Source organism: Palaemon carinicauda, chromosome 11, assembly GCF_036898095.1.
Source record: "Palaemon carinicauda isolate YSFRI2023 chromosome 11, ASM3689809v2, whole genome shotgun sequence".
In the NCBI taxonomy this organism is placed as follows: domain Eukaryota; kingdom Metazoa; phylum Arthropoda; class Malacostraca; order Decapoda; family Palaemonidae; genus Palaemon; species Palaemon carinicauda.
The window spans coordinates 17,260,647-17,277,568 of NC_090735.1; the positions used below are offsets into that span (position 1 = coordinate 17,260,647).

The following is a 16,922-nucleotide window of genomic DNA, read 5'->3' on the forward strand; positions in this document are numbered from 1 at the left end:
TTTTATACCCAACACTAGGCAATTGTCCAAGGTTAAGCTATCGGTAACAAACACCAAGTAAAACAGGTCCTTTTGAAGGCTGTGTAAGTTGCCGCAGTGAGATTATAAGTTAGATTGGATTATATATTAGATTACTTTTACCATTTCCTTAATTTTTTTCTAATTTGTGGAATAAAAGGGAAATTTGTTGTTTTGGAGTGTTTATTGGAAAACATGATGACGATGAAATATCAGTTGTTGATAGAACACATTATTATTATTATTATTATTAATTATTATTATTATTATTATTATAATTATTATTATTATTATTATTATTATTATTATTATTATTATTACTTTCTAAGCTACAACCCTAGTTGGAAAAGCATGATGCTATAAGCCCAAGGGCTCCAACGGGGAAAAATAGCCCAGTGAGGAAAGGAAATAAGGAAATAAATAAACAATATAAGAAATAATGAACAATTAAAATGAAATATTCTAAAAACATTAACAACATCAAAACAGATCTTTCATATATAAACTATAAAAACATTTGGTGCAAGTTTGAACTTTTGAAGTTCTACTGATTCAACTACCCGATTAGGGTATTTTGTATTTTGAATATACAGGGTGCCTCATAAAAAAACGAGAATTTGGTGTAATTAATTAATTGTTGGAGAAAGAAAAGTTATTGTTAACAGAAATGAAAAAAAAAATCGAAAACAAATGTTAGACATAGTGTTCATTAATAAGGTAAAATTCAGTAGATTACATAACAGAATACATGTGTAGAATACATAATGGTAATCTGGAGTTTCCTGGTTTTTTGTGGGTCACCCTGTAGAACTGGTGTTCAGGTAGTTGGAATGTTCATTAAATGATAATGAGATTATAAAATGAAGCCGATGAGCACAGAGAGAGAGAGAGAGAGAGAGAGAGAGAGAGAGAGAGAGAGAGAGAGAGAGAGAGAGAGAGAGAATAGTAGTAATAGTAGTAGTAGTAGCAAGGGGCAACACAAAGCCTGGTAGCCATATCTAATTTGAACAAGTGACAGCCAATAAGATAAGAATTGTTGGGACATAGTTTTTATTATTCAGAGATACTCAATTTTCGATATAAGATCCAGTTTTAGTTCATTTCCTTGAATAGAAGTTGACCTGTAGATTGCAGTATTGTTTAGTCGCCTTCAATATTTAACATTTTCTTGACCCGTCTGGAAGACATATGATTTATATCCATATATTAAATGTAGATATACAACCAATATATTGAAGTACGTAACAAAAAAAAATTTTAAACAATGTATTTTGATTTTGATTTATGTTGATTTTTATTTATATTTTGTTTTTAAAAGTAAGTTCAAATCTATATCTTATCATATTTTTTAAAAATTAATAAAATATAATTGTATTTTTATAATAAAAGAAAAAACATATCCATGTGGTCATGGTCATATTTTTCTACCAAAAGCAATGAGCAATTATAAATAAAACTTTACCAGTAATCAATGATTGGTAAACAATAATACCATTAAACGAAAACCTTTCCTGCACAATGGTAGCTTCGCAGACATACACAAAATGCTCATACACAGCACGTTAACCCATTTACATGAATAAGTACCATCAAACCTATCAGGCATTTCTACCATGTATGTATAACCCTTTCGTGACTTTCGTTCCTTTAATATATAGAAATTATAATTCATCTCCACCATCCACTCTCTACGCGACAATTAAAACATTATTCTAACTAAAGCTTTGTTGAAAGGTTTAAAGGTCACTCAAAAAGGGCAGAGACAAGGGACAGTGACAATGCCCTAGAATATAACCATATATACAAATGATCAGCACCCAAGTCCTCTCTCCACCCAAGCTAGGACCAGGGAGAGCCAAGCAACAGCTGCTGATGACTCAGTAGGTAGAAATCTGTGCTCCCCAATACAACATTCCCCACCCCCTTCATCTTCAGCTCACAAGGATGACAAGGTTGCAGACACTACAAGAAACTATGGAGCTTGAGTGGGTCTCGAATCCCAATCCGGCAGATCGCCAAGGAGGGACCTTTCCAATAAGCTACCACACCTATTATACTCTCCTTTTTTTCTTTTTTTTTTTCTTTTAAGCTGAAAATACTATAATAATGTTGTTTCTCTTCTTGTTCTGGTATATTTGGCGTCATTAATTCTGGTACACTGACATCTCATTTCCTTTCCACGAAGTGTTCCGGAATTAATGAAGCCAACTGTACCAGATTAGACTTCTGTATCCAGGAATTGAGACAACGACTTTTAATTATTTCCGCCTCATTGGAAATGCTCCTGGCTCATATTCTGTAGTTTAGCTCTTCTCCTGCTTTGCATATTTACTTTTACACTTCTACATGAGTTAACACCTTAAATTCCTTTACCATTCACTTTCAACGAGATTTGCATTACCTGCAAACAAACAACTCCAAATTCACTGACAACGCCTCATTCCTCAGCCTTGTACTGGAGACTGGTTTTTTTCCTTAAATTCGTAACACTTTGTAAAGTTGTAAATATCATGAAGGTAAGACATACAGATCATTGTCTTTATGATAACAAATTTCACTGTTATCGTGCAGGGTTTGAATAATAATGATTCTAATCATTATTATGATTGTTGCAAAAATACCTTCGTAGCTATTAGTCAATTGTGTAGAACCATAAGATTCTGTAATGAACAGGAAAGTGCCTACAGAAGTCTTTAGGAAACTCAAGCTACAAATCACAAAAGACCGATTACAGTAAATCTGAAAGGGGCCTTATAATCTCCAATTGGTCGTTGTCAGAGGTCTCACTAGACAGCTGTATTTCATTTGACCTTGATCAAGACCTTGAAACAGAGGAAGAACAACGAAAAAGATGAAGAACCAGTGAAAAAGAGCTGGGGTTTGGGAGGAACATTGAATTAGATCATCTTAGAAGTCATAATGTATGATTTACATTTCCGAGATGTATCGCGTCCTTCACAATGTACTCCATGGTATGCTCTGAAGGTTGAAGATACGCGAGTGTCATAATGCTAAAATCCTGGGAAGAATTTCAAGGACACGTAGAAGAAGCTGATTTTATATGATGATTACTGACGTATGCTAAACAATTTAGGACAAGTCTTGTTACACAAACATAAAAAATAATATCTATAAGCTCTTTTCTATCGCAGTATACGAACCTTCATATGAATTTTATTTCAATTAAATTGATAATTATATTATGAATTTATTAATGAGATGGTGTTTTGTCCTCGAAATTCAAATGATAGTAGATATAAGGTAATGAAAATAATAACAAGTTCAGTTCATAATATACCACTTTGGCAAATTGAATGAAATCAGATATCGTTACGAATTGCTTTGAAACTCATGAAATATATTAATTGTCATAACTAAGAATACTCAGTTCATTTATTCATTATTTGGTTAAGTACATGGATATGGTTAGTTTTTGAATACCCAGTTCTAAACCCTACCTGCTCTTTTAGTTGATGTAGGTGTAGCTATCTTTCTATTCTTCTTAACATCATTATTTTTTGGAAACTCTATTTATGATTTATCTCATTTTAGCAAATTCATTCAAGGATTGTTGTATCTAGCTTTACGCTATGAGATTTTATCAAATTAATTCACCATCCAATGAAACTATTCTTGGACGTAGAAAATTCTTATAAGTATGAAGAATAAATGTGAATTTAATATAACTGAATTCCAGTGACAGACGACGGTAGTCCAAGATAAGAATCCTGGAGGCATTGCAATGATGGTATTCCTTGACATTTTAGAAATGTTGTATTCAATTAATTTGTTCATATGTTAAACCAGGTTACGTTAGCAATGATATGACCAAAGAACATACCCAATTTTTTTAAGGACAGTCCACAATTGTTACTGTTGTCATTACTACTACTACTGCAATTAGTAGTAGTAGTAGTAGTAGTAGTAGTAGTAGTAGTAGTAGTAGTAGGACAGTCATCAATTGTTACTGTAGTCATTACTACTACAACTAATAGTAGTACTACTACTACTAGTAGTGGTAGTAGTAGTAGTACTACTACTACTACTACTACTAATAATAATAATAATAATAATAGCAGTAGTGTAGAAACTGATTGCTCCACCATTTAAAGACCACAATTGAATATCGATAATACATCATATATTACAAAATAATTGGCATTCAACGCAAAATTTTCATAGTCATCATGATCACCAAAATGCAACTTATCCAAAACAGGCACAAAAGGTAAAGTTTAGAAGGAAGTGACACATACTAACTGGATTGTTCTCTGCAGTTGCCTTGCATTGAGAATGAACAAAAAAGGGCAATTGCCCTTAAGGGATCGAATCATTATGCGCCACCTTTCACTAGAAGCTCCAGTCATACTTGTAGTATTAATGTTCTTAAATTGCCTGCATACCTAAGGATATTAATTTCTTTACAATCAAGAATTTCTTATTATATTGAGTTATATTATGTGCGTGATGATATTAATTTCTCATGGACTTATAGGTTGAACTTTGCCGTTTGGTTTGTTTCCTGAAGGAAATTAAAAATTCCAGAGTCGTCAGGTTTCTTAATCATATTGATATCTGATTGATATAAATCAATTCATAAGAAACTATTAAAACGCATATTGTTACGTAGGACAGTTTTCAATGTTGTTATACTTCAATTGAACAAAGGAGTATTCAATAATCTCTCTCTCTCTCTCTCTCTCTCTCTCTCTCTCTCTCTCTCTCTCTCTCTCTCTCTCTCTCTCTCTCTCTCTCTCTCTCTCTCTCTCCCTGTACATATATATACATATATATATATATATATATATATATATATATATATATATATATATATGCATACATATATATATACATGTATATATATGTGTGTGCGTTTTTCCGGTCACACTGATCTCTCCCCGTCCAACGGGAAAGGGTAGAGAAGGAGTAGCAATACCTTGTTGAGAGGAGGTTAGATGTACAGTATGTGTGTGTGCATATCTATCTAGATATTTAGCCGTCATTTTTGTCTGATCGCATACACTAGTGTGTGAGTATATATATATATATATATATATATATATATATATATATAAATATATATATATGTATATATATATACTTTATATATATATATATATATATATGTGTGTGTGTGTATATATATATGCATATATATACTTGATATATATATATATATATATATATATATATATATATATATATATATATATATATATAATTATCGATATTCAGAGTTGATTACTAGTAAAATCTTAAATGGATTCTATTCTCAGCATCTAAAATTCATTCCATTTATGAAATAATAATCAATGTAGTCAAACAAAATTGATAAATTTGAGCATTTTTCACTTATGTCTCTACTAAAGCCAACTTCTTCTTTTGTTACGAATAGTTTTTTTTATTATATTTACAAAATTACTTCGTAAAGTAATGCCTACTTAAAAGATAGATGCATACTACAGTATCCACTGACATACATTCTGTTTCTTTATTAAAGTAAACATGTATATAAAGGAATTAAAAAATTCTTACCATAACTACTATTTACATTCGTCTTGATTAATTTACTCAGAAAGTTAATTTGCTTTAATTTGATTTATCTGTTATATTTCTAAGTTCATATCAGCCAGTAGAGTGTTATATTATTATTATTATTATTATTATTATTATTATTATTACAAGTTAAGTTCTAACCGTAGTTGGAAAAGCTAGATGCTATAAGCCTAAGGGCTCCAAATGAGGAAAGAAAACAAGGAAATAAACAACAAGAGAAATTATTACAATCAAAAAAATATTTTAGAAACATTAACAACATTAAATTATATATTTCATATATAAACTATAAAAACTTAAAAAACAAGAGGAAGAGAAATAAAAAAGAGCAGCGTGCAGAGCGTAGGCCTACCCTCAAGCAAGAGAACTCTAATCCAAGACAGTGGAAGATCATGGTGCAGAGGCTATGGCACATATATACAATTTATTTATTACATATCATCCTCATATATGGTAATAATAATCATCCGTCAGTTATATAACGCTTATGTAATCTAACATCTAAATATGGCGGGCCAATTGCCCCATTTCTCATTTCACACTTCATGTCTCCGCTCCCCCCCCCCCCCCCCCCCCCCCCCCCCCGTGCTCCTAACCTGAAACCATATTCTTACAAAGGGAGAATGAGAAGAAAAAGAAAATAAAAGGAGAAGAAAAACTAGTCATGGTCACACAGCAAACACGACGAGCCGTCGTAACGGTAATTGAAATTGCTAGGAGGGCTTCCAAGCCCCTGTTAACTCATGCTAATTGGATGAGAAAAAGAAATTCACTTTCACATGGTGACGTATGTAATATCATTTAAAAACTATTGTATGTATTGTACGTCTTTACATTTGCTCTATTCTTTTTACTAGAGTACACGAGCCGTCAAAAATGTCGGCGAAATACTTAGATAAATATGCGCACACACGCACACGTACCTTCCTCTCCCCAGGGTATGACTATTTAATCTCCTCCCTACCCGAGGGACGGGGAGAGCTTGGATTGACCGTAAAGAAATATATATATATATATATATATATATATATATATATATATATATATATATATATATATATATATCGCCAGACACTTGCTCTTTATTATATAGGGGAGATGCTAGCTATGACTATTATAATGGGTGTTTTTATGAATGTGTGGGATGCAGACAAATGTCACAGCTAATGAAACTATTTTTTTCTAACGAAGACCCTAATTTGATAGATATGACCGTTCCGGCTCGCACTAGAGACCATTCGGTCTTCCATGTTGGGCCAAAGGTATATAGAAGCAAAGATTCCGGATTTCTTCATATTTATAGGTTTAAAGGCAACTCATGAATGGCAGAGGCAAGGGACAGTGACATTGCCCTATCAAACAGGACAATGCCCTAGAGACTGACCATATATACATATGATCAGTGCTCAAGCCCCTCTCCATCCACGTTAGGACCAAGGAAGGCCAGGCAATGGATGCTGATGACTCGGCAGATAGACCTATATGCTACCCCAATCCCCACCCCATTCTTAGCTCACAAGGATGGTGAGGTTGCAGCGACAAAGGAACTAACGGAATTGAGCTGGACTCGAACCCCAGTCTGGCGTTCACCAGTCGGGAACGTTACCACATCCGCCACCAGTAATTTATGTTTGTGTTCCTATTATTGTAATTACAATTCTTTTAACTAGTAAGTATTTGATCCCATTAGTGGCTTTTCAAGTTGGTTTGTTCATTCAATTATTTTTTGTTCAAACCAAATGTGTGTAATAATTATAATGATAATAATATCAACTTATTCATTTCTTTATTATGATAAAAATAATTAAATCAACATGTTTATGAATAGAGTGTCACACTAAATCTGGATGTAATAAATCACTCCGCTAGCCAAACCTACTCTCTAGAGAACAACCTTTCATGAAGCTTCCAGGAAGGCAACCATCCAGTTTTACAAGACAAGGAACGAAAACTCCTTTGGATTTAAGAAACGTTAATTAGCACATTTTTAAAGATTTAAATGTCATTCAGGAATGGCAGAGACAGGGGACAGTGACAATGTCCTAGCTAGCAGATCAAAGCATCTACATCTGCATTTAAATCACTGTCATGCTATGTAAAGATCTTGTTTATCTAATATGTTTAAGTAATTTTCGGGACTTTTAACTAACCATATATTAAAATTGATTGAAAGTCATAGTACTACGAACAGTAAGCTTCAGTACAATTGTACTTGCAAAGGACTTACTTCTACGATAGGAGAGAGAGAGAGAGAGAGAGAGAGAGAGAGAGAGAGAGAGAGAGAGAGAGAGAGAGAGAGAGAGAGTATAATGCAAAAAAAAAACATGCACCCTCCCATCTGAGATTATTATTATTATTATTACTATTATTATTATTATTATTATTATATATTTATATATATATATATATATATATATATATATATATATATATTAATACTAAACTTTATAATCTCAATACAGCTAGCATAAAAACGGCATTACACCTGTGTCTCTGTAGTGTAAAGTCACACGCAGCACACGTGAGCAGAGGAAAAGACGTCAACAAACCAACAACTGATGAAATGCAGACGACATTTCTCCTTAAAAGTTACCTATGTTTCGTTGAAACGCCTTTTAAATAGATGGGAATAAAGGTATTGAAGTTGTTCAAGAATCAAGATATACAAACTGGTGTTATTTAACTTTAAAAATACTATCAATTATGATTATTGACAAAATGGTATTTCAATATCAATGTTAGTCCTTATCATAAACTTCGGAGCCATACAGGTAACCAAGTTATGACGATGTGAAAAAATACTTCCAACGATGTTAATATTAACTTAGATTTTCAATATTTGCAGAGGGACAGTATCAAATTTACATATAGTACTCGCCGCTGCTGGTAGGAAGGACGCTGGTGACTGGTGAACAACAAAAGCACATGCGCTACCGGGGTCTAAGCGATGTCAGGCAGGGCAGCCGATCAGGACCACGGCCTACCCCAAAGCCAAAGCAAAGTCCTTCAAAAAGAAGGCACCCGTGCTTACCCCCATACAAAAATGAGAAGAAAAAAAAACACGTTAATAGAATAGAAGATTAATTTTATTCCGCTAGGCAGGAGAGGACGTGTTTGACCATGAGAAACGTGGCTGATGACAATGCGCAGGGAGGTTGGATTGAGAATTGGGTTTAGCTTCAGAGAGATAGCTCAGGAAAGAGGCATATGGCGTGATTTCATTGAGGTCCTATGCACCCCCGTAGGTGCCACAGGATTAAGTAAGTAAGTATTTCAAATAAGATATTTTTTCTCTTAAAACAGTACGGTATATATCCCTGTTGGAGCCCCTGGGCTTATAGTATCTTACTTTTCCAACAAGGGTTTTAGCTTAGCTAATAATGATAATAATAATAATGATAATAATAATAAAAATAATAATAATGATAATAATAGTAATAATAATAAAAATAATTAAAATAATAATAATAATAATAATAATAATAATAATAATAACAAAGATCATAAAAAGAACAATAATGATAATAAAATGATAATGATAATAATAATAATAACAACAACAACAACAACAACAATAATAATAATAATAATAATAATAATAATAATAATAATAATAATAATAATAATAATAATCATGTTAGAATCCTTAATACCTTGTGAGTTGAGGCCGCCAAAGAAGTAGTTTCTCTTCTACTTTAGTTCATTCTACTGTATCTCATTACTATGAAAGTGATATTCAGTTCTTGTACAAAGATCATATACTGACAGTCTCCCTGAAAAAAAAAATGCTGATTTCCTATTTCTTAATTTTTGTAAGTTGGTGAAATGTCTCATATCTTTTATTAGAATACAATAATTTATAAAACTTTTCCACTTCTTGACACTCCATCATGTCACTAACAATCAAAAATAGCTCTCCGTTTCTCAGGATCACTTGTTCTATTCTGTGCTTACGATAACATCCTTTGCCTCTTTTCAATTTCGTTTTATCAAGCTCTATTATTATTATTATTATTATTATTATTATTATTATTATTATTATTTGCTAAGCTACAACCCTAGTTGGAAAAGTAGGATGCTATATGCCCATGGGTTCCAACCGGTAAAATAGCCCAGTGAGGAAAGGAAAAAAGGAAAAATAAAATACTTCAAGAATAGTAACAAGATAAATATTTCCTATATAAACTATAAAAACAATAACAAAACAAAAGGAAGAGAAATAAGATAGAATAGTATCCCCAAGTGTACCCTCAAACAAGAGAACTCTAACCCAAGACAGTGGAAGACCATGGTACAGAGGTTATGGCACTACCCAAGACTAAAGAACAATAGTTTGATTTTGGATTGTCCTTCTAGAAGAACTGCTTATCATAGCTAAAGAGTCTCTTATACCGTTACCAAGAAGAAAGTGGCCACTGAAGTTTGATACACAGAGAACTCTGAAAACTAGAATGCTTGACAGGTTTGGTGATAAACTAAGACTTTCAATAAATTTCTCTAATAATTTAAGCACAATATTGCCTTTAAGATAGATGACATTGGCAATATTCAAATATACGTGAAATTAGATAAGCTAATCTCCCTACTTATGACTTCATAAAACTCTGGAAACTTGAATACTTTCCAGGTTTGGTGATAAACTACGACTTTCAATAAATTTCTCTAATAATTTTTGTACAATATTGTCTTTAAGATAGATGACATTTGCAATATTCAAATATACGTGAAATTAGATTAGCCAATCTCCCTACTTATGACTTCTTAAGACTCTGAAAAATTGAATACTTCCCATGTTTGATGATAAACCAACTTTCAATCATTTTCTCTATTGATTTTAGTACAATATTTTATTCAAGATAGATGACATTTGCAATATTCAAATATACAGGAAATTAGATTAGCCAATCTCCATACTAATGGCGCCATAACTTTCGGAAACTTTAGGTTAATATTCCTCACGACAGGTAACCTGAAACTGTATTTTCTATCCTTCCGCATCCTCCTCCTTTTCACCAATCATCAGCTTTATAACGCTTTCCTTTGGAAATGATTCTACCATTTACAGATTAAACTCCGTTTCTACCTACCTTTCAGCGGAATCCAGTTGACAGTCTTTTTAATGATATATTGTATATTGCTCTCAATAGTTTATTTGTGAAAGATTTATTCTAACGTTGTTACTGTTCTAAAGATATTTTATTTTAATTATTAATTACGTCTCTGGTAGTTTATTTATTTCCTTATTTCCTTTCCTTACTGGGCTATTTTTCCTGTTGGAGCCCTTTGGCTTATAGCATCCTGCTTTTCCAACTAGGTTTGTAGCTTAGCAAATAATAATAATAATAATGATAATAATAATAATAATACCAAACTGGATATAATATCAATGAATGGGGAAAGACGAACGTTAACTAGCCTCCGTATTTCGAAAGATAATGCCCTTACACTTACGTTACTGAATATTCTTTTAGTATATCCTAATGTTTGAGAATGTGTTTACGCGGGCAACTGAACACAGAGGTGTTTTGTTTGAATGTTCATATGTGGGTATGTGTGTGCTTTTATTTGTGTAGATAAAAGCCTTCGAAAGCACAATTAGCTTACGTAAAATCTTTTGATTTTTGTAAGCAATGCAGTACATTACTGCAAACACGGTAATAAACTTTTACGTTTAAGCAAGTTCAATACAAGACAATGCGCTAATCACATGTGTCATCCACGCACTTTTGTACTTCATGAAAATTCTTGTTATTTTAATCTGATGCTTTCCGTAATGACCATCCCTTCCCCTCTGTTTTATTCCAATTTCTGAATTATTTACTCTTTTTGTAGCCTTTCATCGCTCAAACTCTTCAAAATAACTTATAAATGTACACCCTATATGCTTACTTCGTTGTTTAATGTTACTCTCACATCTGGTCTTGAGGCGTTTTGGTAAAATTGCCTACTGCTTGAAACATCGAATTAGTGACGTAGCAAGCATAAATAGCTACTCGTTCTACAGTAAACTCAACATTAAACTTATGGTGGAGAAGGATTCATTTCGATTCTAAGTACAGAGTCTAGTTTAACAGGAATACGCACGGCATACACTGTACAAAGTTCAAGGTATAGAAAGGGTATAACGCTGGAGCTGAGGTATATATACATGTAAAACACCCCAAGGCTCTAAAATACCCCTCTACATCAGGAGGCAGGGTATTTTTTGTGAATAATATACCCTCTTTTATACTTTGTCTCAAAATGGGCTTGATAAATTTGTGTGATCATGTCATGAAATGAACTTTTATTCTGTATTAAATCTTCATATTGTTACACTGATAGTGTAATGCACCAAAAAAGTTACTAACAACATATTGGTTTGGAGTTATGGATAGTTTTGAAGCAAGTTCCTACTACAAAATGCAGTACTTGGCAATTTGTATTGTTGCCGTCTCGAGACTCTTCGAGAGCCCGGGAATTTGGCGGGAAATATCAGTGGTGTGTTGACTCTGATGTGCTCTGCAGTGAAGATAAATTGCCGTAAGCTGTAACTTCAAATTATCGTTATCAGGAATATAATATCTACACTGCATTTCAACTGTTAGTAACTGCTGACCAAGGTAAGAACACTAACTGTCCATCTATGCAAGCATCAGTAGTCCCCAATATGTATATATACTGCTAACTCTGACTTGAAAGAAAAACGCCGTTTACCATACGAATAAGCGTATATGTACGTCTCTGTTGCATATCATAACTATGGTGAAAGAACCACAACTATTCTAGAATGACACTTACATTATTTTATCTCGTTTTTACAATGATTCTAAATAGCATATACCTACGTGTAGTGTGGTTTGCACTGAAAAAATGGTTAAAACAGAGACGAAGCCTTTTGACATACTACTCGTCAGTAGACTTTAGTAACGAAATATAAGTACTATTTTAGTTATAATAATTCAATTAATATATATATATACATATATATATATATATATATATATATATATATATATATATAAGGAATTGCTCTTGGTGAATGTATTGCACATACGACATTATGGGGAGGGGAATAGAATCTTACAGGTCAACCTAGGCGCAGCTTTCGCACGGATAGCCGTTATCAATGTGACGTCACTAGGTACGACACCTGAGAGTAGACACGAGTCCTCTCTCTCTCGCCTCGCATTCAGCGTTGCCATTCGTACGATAATTATCGTATATGTACGATTAATTTGGGTCCAGTACGATGTACGATACATATCTTAGGTATCGTACGCTTTTGTACGATAATTTCGAGGTTTCAGAAAAGAGAAAAAAACTGATTTTACATTTGTTTTCCACCAGAATTTTAACAAATTAAAAAAGTTTGACTTGCGGTAGCAGACATTTAAGTATTTATGCATGATATTTTTTCCTTTTCTTTTCTATATATATATATATATATATATATATATATATATATATATATATATATATATACAGTATATATATATATATATATATATATATATATATATAAATATATATATATATATATATATATATATATATATATATATATATATATGTATGTATTTAGGCACACACTAACAAATATTTTCTTTTCACAGTTTTCTGCGTTCGGTTTGCTTTGCAGCTTCTGCCATCACTCTTTAGAGAGAGTGAGGAATATGTTCTAGCTCATTCACAAGAGGTAACCCACTGTTATTAGAATACATAGTATTATTATTGTTGCTATACGGCATTATACATATATGTTGTCATTTTTTGTATATAACATGTCGAAATATACTTTCACCCTAAAAATTATTTCTGCTAGACACCAGAAAAGCAACAAAAACTAGTGATTACCTTACACAGTATTAACTTATATCCCTGCACGCTTCCCTGTTAAAAGGCGTCAATCAATGCATTCACTTAAATAGTATTAATGCATTAAAATATCTTGCTAAAATTATCTTTTCCCAATGTATATATAACTCTGGTCAGTTTACACAGTTTCTGATACTTTCCAGGATATAAAATGTCCAGCTCCCAGTCCTCACCTTTCGAAGAGGAGAATATCAGCTTCACATCAATGGCGGCTGTTTTTTTTTTTTTTTTCAAGGGAAAACTCCAGGTTTACTAATACTTTTGAAAGCATGTTTCAGTCATATTTTTCATTTTCATTGGAATGTCCCAAACCAATTGAAAAAACTTTGTTATTCTTAGAATATTATATATTTCAACATAACTGCAAATTACCCTCTTCTGTTTGTACATGGGCAAAAAAAATTGGCAAGGCATTATAATGAGTCTATATGTGGTTGCTTTTCCTTATGTTATGAATTTAAAATGATGATAATATGTATATAGGTATTATACTGACTTTGTTTTTTGTAAATGAAAACTACTGAGATGGCAATTTGTCTGTCCGTCCGCCCTTTCCCTGTCCGCCCTCAGATCTTGAAAACTACTGAGGCTAGAGGGCTGCAAACTGGTATTATCATCATACAGCCTCCAATCATTAAATATACTAAATTGCAGTCCTCTAGCCTCAGTATATATTATAACTGAGAATGTTTAATCAAGTGACTTTTGGCAACAATATAAACTTACTTCAAAATTATATATATATATATATATATATATATATATATATATATATATATATATATATATATATACCAATATATATATATATATATATATATATATATATATACCAATATATATATATATATATATATATATATATATATATATATACTTTTGATTTTCAAGTGTAATGGAAATAATAAATTGATAAACCAAACTTTTAAAATCATTGACCTTATGATTTTATATACTGTAAGCTATAACTACACCTAATGGTGGAATGGATATTAATTATATAATTATAATTAATATACACGGGTATTTATATCGTATTGAATACCCTGTAAAGGGGTATTTTTTACCTGCGATATACTCCTAAGGAAGGGTATCTCAAGTATATGTTATACCCTTGATATGGGTATATTGTAAAGGGTATATTATAGTTCTTATATACCCCGATAGGGTATGCTATTTTAACCACTAGAAATACCCTTTTTCTACCCCTTTTATACCCTTAATTTTTTAGAGTGTAGACTAGACCAACTCTTTTTTCTCTTACTAAAACGATGGTTAATAACATTACATGATTAGTTCCTTTAACTTAGAAGAGATTGGTTTTAATTCCTTGTCAGGGTACGAGGACTTATTAAGCAAATTTTCCTTTTTGGTGTAATTCATTCCAAAGGTGAAGTAATTTCGATAATGATGGGATATTTGTTGCTTAATATTAGAAAGTATAAAAAGTCATGTGAGGATTATTGATAAGGCTGATACACACACACTTACAAATGCATACACATGAATACGCATATATATATATATATATATATATATATATATATAAATATATATATGTGTGTGTATATACTGTATATTATGCATGAGATAGCATTTGTACACAGATACATATATACGCAAACTCACACTCACACACACACGTTCATACACACACACACACACTTACACACATATGTATATATACAGTTTGTATATATATACATATATATATATATATATATATAACAATGTTTCATAAGACGATACAAAAGAATAAGTCCAAGAAAAACTAATAAAAATAGTGTAGTATACTTGTTATTCAGAATACATTATGGCATTATATAAAAACACTACAAATTATACTTGGAAAAACACTGCCGTTGCAAATTCCCCCACCAGCTCATCTTAACCCCTTGGCACACCATCGACCTACTCCTGGCATTTGACGACATGGCAGAGGAGCCACCATCGGCGTCATGGCTCTATGATCACAGGGAATCCTAGATCATCCTCGGAGCCATCCTTGGGGATTCTCTCGTTCTGTTATCCTTGAGCTCATCCGTTCCACTCTGGTGCTTTACTCGATCCTGCGTCACGCTCAGATAGATTCTAACTCGTCCTTTACAAGTCTCTCTCTCTCTCTCTCTCTCTCTCTCTCTCTCTCTCTCTCTCTCTCTCTCTCTCTCTCTCTCTCTTATTGTTTACTATGACGCTAATGGGTGCAATAAATTTATTAAAAAAAAATCTCTCTCTCTCTCTCTCTCTCTCTCTCTCTCTCTCTCTCTCTCTCTCTCTCTCTCTCTCTCTTTATTGTTTACTTTGTACTAAAATGTCAGACGCAAATGGATGTAATAAATTTATGAAAACAAAATCTCTCACTCTCTCTCTCTCTCTCTCTCTCTCTCTCTCTCTCTCTCGTATTGCTTACAATGTACTCAAATGTCTGACGCTAATGGATGTAATAAATTTATGAAAACAAAATCTCTCTCTCTCTCTCTCTCTCTCTCTCTCTCTCTCTCTCTCTCTCTTTCTCATTGCTTACTATGTACTCAAATGTAAGACGCAAATGGATACAATAGAATTATCAAAATAAAATCTCTCTCTCTCTCTCTCTCTCTCTCTCTCTCTCTCTCTCCTCTCTCTCTCTCTCTCTCTCTCTCTCTCTCTTTTATTGTTTACTTTGTACTAAAATGTCAGACGCAAATGGATGTAATAAATTTATGAAAACAAAATCTCTCTCTCTCTCTCTCTCTCTCTCTCTCTCTCTCTCTCTCTCTCTCTCTCTCTCGTATTGTTTATAATGTACTCAAATGTCTGACGCTAATGGATGTAATAAATTTATGAAAACAAAATCTCTCTCTCTCTCTCTCTCTCTCTCTCTCTCTCTCTCTCTCTCTCTCTTTTATTGCTTACTTTATACGCAAATGTCTGATTCAAACGGGTGCGATAAATTTACTAAAACAAAATCTCTCTCTCTCTCTCTCTCTCTCTCTCTCTCTCTCTCTCTCTCTCTCTCTCTCTCTCTCTCTCGAGATAATCCAGCATCGGATGTAGCATTTTATATTTTCAAGTAAAGGTTGATCATACTATGCTTATGTGTTGCGTCAGTATGTGACTGTCTGAATATGCAGAGATTAAAATGTTTTTTTTCAAGAATAAAATTATATAAACGAATTACGGATGGCACACATCTTATGTGAAATTTGTGTGCCCATAACATTATCTGGCATGCTAGGATTTCCCTTTACTCATCGTTTATCAGTTATCTATTATTACCGAGTTTATCCACCCATAAACGACACACATTGAATTAGTCAAAGACAAGTGACATTGTTCTGCAAATTCAGAATTTTATAAGTTTAAAAGAAACAAATTTAATTTCTAGAAGATTTTGGCTTATAGCATAAACGAACGGATTAGCAAAATACTGTAACGGTTCTTAAGATATTTTATTTTTCCTTGTTTCCTTTCCTCACTGGGGTATTTTCCCTGTTGGGGTCCTTGGGCTT

At 32.6% G+C, this 16,922-nt stretch overlaps 1 long non-coding RNA gene across 1 annotated transcript; it reads left to right on the top strand.

Annotated features, from left to right (window-relative positions):
• Nucleotides 1–11,915: 11,915 nt before the first annotated feature.
• Nucleotides 11,916–13,752, top strand: LOC137649636 (uncharacterized). The gene is made up of 3 exons (XR_011045800.1): nt 11,916–12,176; nt 13,170–13,252; nt 13,575–13,752. It is a non-coding gene; the product is annotated as an uncharacterized lncRNA (long non-coding RNA).
• Nucleotides 13,753–16,922: the final 3,170 nt, after the last annotated feature.